The sequence below is a fragment of the Zea mays genome, chromosome 8 (genome assembly GCF_902167145.1).
Source record: "Zea mays cultivar B73 chromosome 8, Zm-B73-REFERENCE-NAM-5.0, whole genome shotgun sequence".
NCBI lineage: Eukaryota > Viridiplantae > Streptophyta > Magnoliopsida > Poales > Poaceae > Zea > Zea mays.
The window spans coordinates 83,036,618-83,045,826 of record NC_050103.1 but is presented as its reverse complement, the minus strand read 5'-3'; the positions used below and the strand labels follow the sequence as shown (position 1 = coordinate 83,045,826).

General features: G+C 44.8%; 1 long non-coding RNA gene across 2 annotated transcripts; it reads left to right on the top strand.

Moving 5' to 3' along the window:
• Positions 1–1,646: 1,646 nt before the first annotated feature.
• On the top strand, positions 1,647–2,861 carry LOC103635468 (uncharacterized). Of its 2 annotated transcripts, XR_557394.2 has the most exons (3): positions 1,647–1,749; positions 1,867–2,009; positions 2,100–2,861. It is a non-coding gene; the product is annotated as an uncharacterized lncRNA (long non-coding RNA). The 2 variants fall into 2 exon arrangements; XR_557393.2 differs by lacking the exon at positions 1,647–1,749 and having other exon boundaries at positions 1,760–2,009.
• Positions 2,862–9,209: the final 6,348 nt, after the last annotated feature.

The window sequence follows — 9,209 nt, the reverse complement described above, 5'->3', positions numbered from 1 at the left end:
TTTCCTCTCTCAATCGATCACTTAGACCAGTTGAGTGCTTCTTCTTAATCTCAAGGATCACTAAGACCCCGCAAGGATCAGCACACACTTAGGTGTCTCTTGCTAGCTTTATAAGTCACTTAGAGACTTTAGAAGGAGATGAAGAAAGCACGATTAAAAAGCCAAGCAACAAGAGCAACAAATGAAACATGAATCACACACTCTCAAGTCACTAATCACTAATGATCACTTGTCTTAATTATGGCACTTGAGGAGATTGGAAGCTTTGAATGTGTCTTGGAATTGATTCTTTGCTCTTGTATTGAATTTGTGAGAGTGAAAGGCTTGGATGTCCTGAATGGAGGTGGTTGGGGTTGTATTTATATCCCCAACCACAATTATAGTCGCTGGACAGAAAGCAACAGCTTTTGTCGATGAGCACAATGGACAGTCTGGTACTCTAGCCACATCAGCTGGCCGTTGAGGTCTGCGGCAGTCGACCGTTGGATCCGACCGTTGCCAGACTGTCCGGTGCACAACGGATAGTCCGGTGCCACAGCCCGAGAGCGCCCGTTGTGGGCCTCTCTGCGCAGACTGCCCGGTGTCCCATCGGACAGTCCGGTGCACACCGGACATTGTGTTGTTCACTGTCCGGTGCGCCACCAGGCGCTGGCTGACTGCCCTTTTCTTGGATTTCTTCGCTGATTATTTTGAGCTTCTTTTGTTCTTAAGTCTTGGACTTCTCTGTTTCTTTTTATGTCTTCTTTTGAGGTGTTGCATCCTTATTGCCTTAGTCCAATCATCTTTGCATCCTATAAACCCTATTTGATTGGAACTGAATTGATTGTGACTTAAAAACTAAATTGTTGATCTTATGAACCAGTGAATCAGAGACTAGACAAACTAGTTAGTCCATAAATTTTGTGATGGTCGTCAAACACCAAAATCAATTATAGGAGATGGTTGAGGCTATTTCCCTTTCAATTTTCGGCGGCCAGGTCGAGGCCGCCGAAAATAAAGACTCAGCGGCCTCGACCTGGCCGCCGAAAATAATGAAGGCTGCCGAAAATGAGCAAGAGTGCTGTTGTGAGATCAGTTCATTTCCCACGCTTGAAAGCCAGCAGTAGATGATGGGCTCCATTTCTTTTCATTTTTTCTTCATATATGGGTTAGACTGGACTTAATCTATAGGTTATGTTGTGGCCACCCAAGTCCGCCCCTAGGAGGGAGGAGGTGGGAAGGGGGAGGGCGCAGAAGTGCAGAACCATGGCAGTCGTGAGAGGACAGAGAAGCCCGCAGAGACATTAAGGGAGAGCAAGAGGGAACACTCCATGCCGCCGCCATTCTTGTTATGCCGGTGCCCTGCTGTGGCAGCAGCGAGGCTGGAGGTCGGGTCGAGGGGCGGCGGCTGCAGCCAGCGAAGTATCCGACGAAGACTTGCGCATAGTCGTCGTGCGGTGGCGGTCGCCAAGTTGTTGTCGCACGCACGAGACCAATCAGCATTAAATGTTGAGAGGAAGCCGACACTTGACCAATCCCTACAGAATAATGAATGAAGTGGACCCAGATCTTGAGTGTGAAATCACATCAAGACCATTGAACAGGCCTCCCGACGACTTGAGTTGAGTCCACTACCTTATTGCCGTGAACGTAAAGCAAGAATTATATGGCAGCACCTTCTCCTTTCGTATGCTTGAAATCCATGCTCAGGAAGTTGAAAGCTGAGATAAGACCACAAAGGAGACTCGTCAAACTTACACACAATGCACGGTAAAAGACTAATCCTCCTACCTGGATCAGATTTCTCACAACCTCCCGGGTCAAGGGTTCAGTTGCAGCAGCCGGGGCAACGGCTATTAATAGGCTCTGGAATCTTTATGATTTTAGGCGTAGCATAGTCATCCCTAGCTCTCGGCGCCTACAAGGAAACATGCAAAGATACGGTTACGGTTTCCTGACTCGGCGGCTGCTGCCTCTTCTGATCTTGGTCATGTCATTATTGATTTATGGGGTTACCAACGATCCCAATAGTAAGTAGCCCACCACACTCCATTTACACCAGTATAATCACTGCTTATGTTATGCTCTTGGCCGGCTATTTTTCACTGTCTCCATTGCAGATCCTGGCGTACAGGGGAGACCTCCTTGCTGTCAAATTATCGGATGTTGTTAATAGACGCGCTCCTATGCTCTTTTTATTTCGACTTTCTATTTCGCACAAGCGCTCTAGATGACACGTTTTTTTTAAGTATTCAACGAGGTGTAGTAAATAGACAGACCCGGCACCCAAGGACAGAGGGACACCTATCTACTATACGCTAGTACCTTTTCCCGTTAAACCTATTTACCCTAGATATAAATATACAAAGAGCGACGCACTATCAATCAACTTCGTTTAGATTGTTAAACTAATATCTCAATTACCTATCGAATACTCCCTCTGTTCTAAAACAATATTTGTTTTAGTTCTTCATTTTTATGTCTATATTCAACAAATGATGATGAATCCATTAGAGAAGCAAAACGAATTCTATTTTGATACAGAGTGAGTATTATTTACTATACACATGATGATTACATCGACAGAGAGAAGCTTTTTAAAATTGAAATATTTTTGTGAACTATTTAAGGTCAACAATGACTCAAGAGAGGTTAATGGTTTGACGATTCTATGTATCAAAAAGAAGTCGTTGGATGAGATTGATCTCAATTGTATAAGCGATGTCTTTGTATCATAAAATGTAAGCGTACATCTCCATGGGGTTTACGAAATTTATGTATCCTCTACATAAAATAAGTTCTGGTTTCACAAGAAAAATGTTCTGCGTTCATTAGAAGGATGTTACAACGTCAATAAAATGTTCGGCTAAAAAATTGTTGGAGCTTGTTGTCTAATTTCCTTAATGGTGATTTTTTATTATTTAATTTTATTGTATAATATCCTTAACAATAGTTTTCACAATAAATCTCAAAGACCCACTCAAATTTCCTTAACAATAGTTTTCACAAAAAAATCTCGAAGACCCACTCAAGTTTCCAACTTTGCATTGTCTTACTTTACAAGTTTAGAACTAAATCTACTAGATTTGGATATCATTACCAAGTGTTGGTCACTCGTTTTTCATTTCTAAAGAACATAAAAAACAAGACAATACAAATGAACAAATGACAAGCTTCTCCCCTTAATTTACTCTTCTTTGAAGGTCAATTTAAGGGAGAAGACAGAAAGATATTAGCCAAAGTAATGCACAACATGTAGAGGATTGAATGAATTAACACTTCGACAATTCTTCTTGTTAAACCTGAAACAGTCTTACAATTAATTGATGAGACCATGTTTTGAGGACCTTTGACAAATGAGGACCCCAACAGTAGCCTCTCACGGAATTAGTTCGTTTTTTATAACTAGCTCAGACCGCAGAAATGATATAGAAATCATGCCGAAGATCCGAAAAATCCTCTTTGAGGTAATGAAGGCGACAACTGAGACGAATGTAGATTGGGAGGAAGACGCTCCCGAGGAGAGTGCCTCCGATGTCGAAGACAACAATGCTGAAGAGGATGAAATCATGCTTGGCCTAGCAAACCGAGTTATATTGAGTTTGGAGAATCAACTTTGAATCCTAAGGATCTTGATGTTTTGAAGAGACGTGGTGTCGGGGACGATAATTAGGAACACCCGAATTATCCCCTAACAAAACGCACTCAGAGAAATAAGGACTAAACTCCCGAGGGGTGACAACAGAGCCACCTATAAAGATCTGAGACATCCCGCGAGGGTCTCCTACCGCGAGCAGGGCTCCGCCTCGCCCGAAATCGACGCCAATCACTCCGCCTTGCCCGAGGACGCCTCAGCTCAGTCCGTCTCGCCCGAGCCAGCCTCAGGCAGATAAGAAAAGGGTGCCCAAAAACACGCAGGGGACATGCACATTTCATGCGTGTGCCAACCCGCGCTGTGGCAGCGGAGCATAGTGGTGGACAAGACAACATTCATGTCTAGAACAGCGGCATGATTACACCTACACAAATAGTGCGCGCACGCTGCCTGACACCCTCTGATGGGACGCTTAATACGACAAGCCAAGCGAACGAGCCTTCTGGCGCAATCTATCCGCCTCGCCTGACTCCGGGTCCAGCCTTCAGGCGCAATTTCTCCGTCTTGCCCGACGTTAAGCTCAACCCTCAAGATTCTCCGCCTCGCCCGAGCTCGGCCTCGGCCACCAACTACGACGCGAATCCCACAGACAGCCACTCGTCCGTTTGTAGCGCGCATCGAAGGACGGCTCAGCAAAAGCCTCGACAAGACTTCCGCATCAACCGAGCAAGGGCTCTGATCTTGATGAATGCAGCAAGGAATCTCGATGTCATCAAGCGCCAGGACGATGACCCACGCCATAAGTAGCCTTTGCCCATACCCCGACATTGTTACAACCACTACGGCATGGGAGGCCTCTCCCTTGGGAGCTCGAGCATACGGACAACCCCTAGGTCTCGGCCTCGGCTCTCTACAGGAAGTCAGTAGGCACGAATCAACTGCATAGTTTGCCATCACGTCAGACGCCAGGCATCTCTCCTTCAAATACAAGACCCGTGATAGTCGCCTAGAGGGGGGGTGAATAGGGCAAAACTGAAATTTACAAATATAAACACAACTACAAGCCGGGTTAGCGTTAGAAATAAAACCGAGTCCGCGAGAGAGGGTGCAAAACAAATCTCAAGCAAATAAGGAGTGTGACACAAAGATTTGTTTTACCGAGGTTCGGTTCTCGCAAACCTACTCCCCGTTGAGGTGGTCACAAAGACCGGGTCTCTTTCAACCCTTTCCCTCTCTCAAACGGTCCCTCCGACCGAGTGAGCTTCTCTTCTCAAATCAAACCGGGAACAAAACTTCCCCGCAAGGGCCACCACACAATTGGTGTCTCTTGCCTTGATTACAATGGAGTTTTGATCACAAGAACAAGTGAGAAAGAAAAGAAGCAATCCAAGCGCAAGAGCTCAAAAGAACACGACAAATCTCTCTCGCTAATCACTAAAGCCTTATGTGGAATTGGAGAGGATTTGATCTCTTTGGTGTGTCTAGAATTGAATGCCTAGCTCTTGTAAGTGGTTGAGAAGTGGAAAACTTGGATGCAATGAATGGTGGGTGGTTGGGGGTATTTATAGCCCCAACCACCAAACTAGCCGTTTGGTGGGGCTGACTGTCGTATGTTGCACCGGACAGTCCGGTGTACACCGGACATGTCCGGTGCGCCAGCCACGTCACCAAAGCCGTTGGGATTCGACCGTTGGAGCACTATCTTCTGGGCCCGCCTGGATGTCCGGTGGCGCACCGGACATGTACTGTAGAGTGTCCGGTGCGCCAGTATGGCCATGTCTGACTTCTGCGCGCGCTGGCGTGCATTTAATGCACTGCAGGTAGCTGTTGGCACCGAAATAGCCGTTGCCCCGTAGTTACACCAGACAGTCCGGTGTACACCGGACATGTCCGGTGAATTATAGCGGAGCAGCCGTCGTGGTTTCCCGAAGCTGGCGAGTTCCGGAGGCGCCGTTCCTTGGAGCACCGGACACTGTCCGGTGTACACAGGACAGTCCGGTGAATTATAGCGAAGTGCCTCTGGAATTTCCCGAAGGTGGCGAGTTTGAGTTGGAGTCCTCTGGTGCACCGGACACTGTCCGGTGGCGAGTTTGAGTTGGAGTTCCAGACCAGAGGTGCCTTCGGTTGGCCCTTTGCTCTTTTGTTGAACACAATACTTGGTCATTTTAATTGGCTTGTTGTGAACCTTTGGCACCTGTATAACTTACACACTAGAGCAAACTAGTTAGTCCAATTATTTGTGTTGGGCAATTCAACCACCAAAATCAATTAGGAAAATAGGTGTAAGCCTAATTCCCTTTCAATCTCCCCCTTTTTGGTGATTGATGCCAACACAAACCAAAGCAAGTATAGAAATGCATAATTGAACTAGTTCGCATAATGTAAGTGCAAAGGTTGCTTGGAATTGAGCCAATATAAATACTTACAAGATATGCATGGATTGATTCTTCATTTTTAACATTTTGGACCACGCTTTCACCACTTGTTTTGTTTTTGCAAATTCTTTTGTAAATTCTTTTCAAAGTCCTTTTGCAAATAGTCAAAGGTAAATGAATAAGATTTGCAAAGCATTTTCAAGATTTTTAGATTTTCTCCCCCTGTTTCAAATGCTTTTCCTTTGACTAAACAAAACTCCCCCTAAATGAGATCCTCCTCTTAGTGTTCAAGAGGGTTTTGATACATCGTTTTTGAAATACTACTTTCTCCCCCTTTTTAACACAATAAGATACCAATTTGAAAATACTCTTTGAAAAGCTAAATTTTTGAAATTGGTGGTGGTGCGGTCCTTTTGCTTTGGGCTCATACTTTCTCCCCCTTTGGCATGAATCGCCAAAAATGGAATCATTAGAGCCCTTTGAATTACTGTCTCCTCCTTTGGTCATAATTAAATGGGTGAAGATTATACCAAAGACGAAGTCCTTTTGCATTGAACTCTCCCCAAAAGGATGGAGAGATGCACGGAGCGACGGCGAAGGATGAGTTACGGAGTGGAAGCCTTTGTCTTCGCCGAAGACTCCAAGTCCCTTTCAATATACCTATGACTTGGTTTGAAATAGACTTGAAAACACATTAGTCATAGCACATGAAAGAGACATGATCAAAGGTATATAAATGAGCTATGTGTGCAAATTAACAAAAGAAGTTCCTAGAATCAAGAATATTTAGCTCATGCCTAAGTTTGTTAAAAGTTTGTTCATCAAGAGGCTTGGTAAAGATATCGGCTAATTGATCTTTAGTGTTGATGTAAGAAATCTCGATATCTCCCTTTTGTTGGTGATCCCTAAGAAAATGATACCGAATGGCTATGTGTTTAGTGCGGCTATGCTCGACGGGATTATCCGTCATCTTGATTGCACTCTCATTATCACATAGCAAAGGGACTTTGGTTAGTTTGTAACCGTAGTCCCGCAAGGTTTGCCTCATCCAAAGTAATTGCGCGCAACAATGGCCTGCGGCAATGTACTCGGCTTCGGCGGTGGAAAGAGCGACCGAATTTTGCTTCTTTGAAGCCCAAGACACCAAGGATCTTCCCAAGAACTGGCAAGTCCCCAATGTGCTCTTCCTATTGATTTTACACCCCGCCCAATCGGCATCCGAATAACCAATCAAATCAAAAGTGGATCCCCTAGGATACCAAAGCCCAAACTTAGGAGTGTAAGCCAAATATCTCAAGATTCGTTTTACGGCCGTAAGGTGAGCTTCCTTAGGGTCGGCTTGGAATCTTGCACACATGCATACGGAAAGCATAATATCCGGTCGAGATGCACATAAATAGAGTAAAGAACCTATCATTGACCGGTATACCTTTTGATCCACGGACTTACCTCCCGTGTCGAGGTCGAGATGCCCATTAGTTCCCATGGGTGTCTTGATGGGCTTGGCATCCTTCATCCCAAACTTGTTTAGAATGTCTTGAGTATACTTCTTTTGGCTAATGAAGGTGCCCTCTTGGAGTTGCTTCACTTGAAATCCCAAGTACTTCAACTCCCCCATCATAGACATCTCGAACTTTTGTGTCATGATCCTACTAAATTCTTCACATGTAGACTCGTTAGTAGACCCAAATATAATATCATCAACATAAATTTGGCATACAAACAGGTCATTTTCAAGAGTTTTAGTGAATAAAGTAGGATCGACCTTTCCGACTTTGAATCCATTTGCAATAAGAAAATCTCTAAGGCATTCATACCATGCTCTTGGGGCTTGCTTGAGCCCATAAAGCGCCTTAGAGAGTTTATAAACATGGTTAGGGTACTCACTATCTTCAAAGCCGGGAGGTTGCTCAACATAGACCTCTTCCTTGATTGGTCCATTAAGGAAGGCACTTTTCACGTCCATTTGATAAAGCTTAAAGCCATGGTAAGTAGCATAGGCCAATAATATACGAATTGACTCAAGCCTAGCTACGGGTGCATAGGTTTCACCGAAATCCAAACCTTCGACTTGGGAGTATCCCTTGGCCACAAGTCGAGCTTTGTTCCTTGTCACCACACCATGCTCATCTTGCTTGTTGCGGAAGACCCATTTGGTTCCTACAACATTTTGATTAGGACGTGGAACTAAATGCCATACCTCATTCCTAGTGAAGTTGTTGAGCTCCTCTTGCATCGCCACCACCCAATCCGAATCTTGGAGTGCTTCCTCTACCCTGTGTGGCTCAATAGAGGAAACAAAAGAGTAATGCTCACAAAAATGTGCAACATGAGATCTAGTAGTTACCCCCTTATGAATGTCGCCGAGGATGGTGTCGACGGGGTGATCTCTTTGGATTGCTTGGTGGACTCTTGGGTGTGGCGGCCTTTGCTCTTCATCCTCCTTGTCTTGATCATTTGTATCTCCCCCTTGATCATTGCCATCATCTTGAGGTGGCGCTTTTGCTTGATCTTCTACTTCATCAACTTGAGCTTCATCCTCATTTTGAGTTGGTGGAGATGCTTGCGTGGAGGAGGACGGTTGATCTTGTGTATTTGGAGGCTCTTCGGATTCCTTAGGACACACATCCCCAATGGACATGTTCCTTAGCGCGATGCATGGAGCCTCTTCATTACCTATCTCATCAAGATCAACTTGCTCTACTTAAGAGCCGTTAGTCTCATCAAACACAACGTCACAAGAAACTTCAACTTGTCCAGTGGACTTGTTAAAGACTCTGTATGCCCTTGTGTTTGAATCATATCCTAGTAAAAAGCCTTCTACAGTCTTAGGAGCAAATTTAGATTTTCTACCTCTTTTAACAAGAATAAAACATTTGCTACCAAAGACTCTAAAATATGAAATATTGGGCTTTTTATCGGTTAGGAGTTCATAAGACGTCTTCTTGAGGATTCAGTGTAGATATAACCGGTTGATGGCGTAGCAGGCGGTGTTGACCGCCTCGGCCCAAAACCGATCCGAAGTCTTGTACTCATCAAGCATGGTTCTTGCCATGTCCTGTAGAGTTCGATTCTTCCTCTCCACTACACCATTTTGTTGTGGCGTGTAGGGAGAAGAGAACTCATGCTTGATGCCCTCCTCCTCAAGGAAGCCTTCGATTTGAGAGTTCTTGAACTCTGTCCCGTTGTCGCTTCTAATTTTCTTGATCCTTAGGCCGAACTCGTTTTGAGCCCGTCTCAAGAATCCCTTTAAGGTCTCT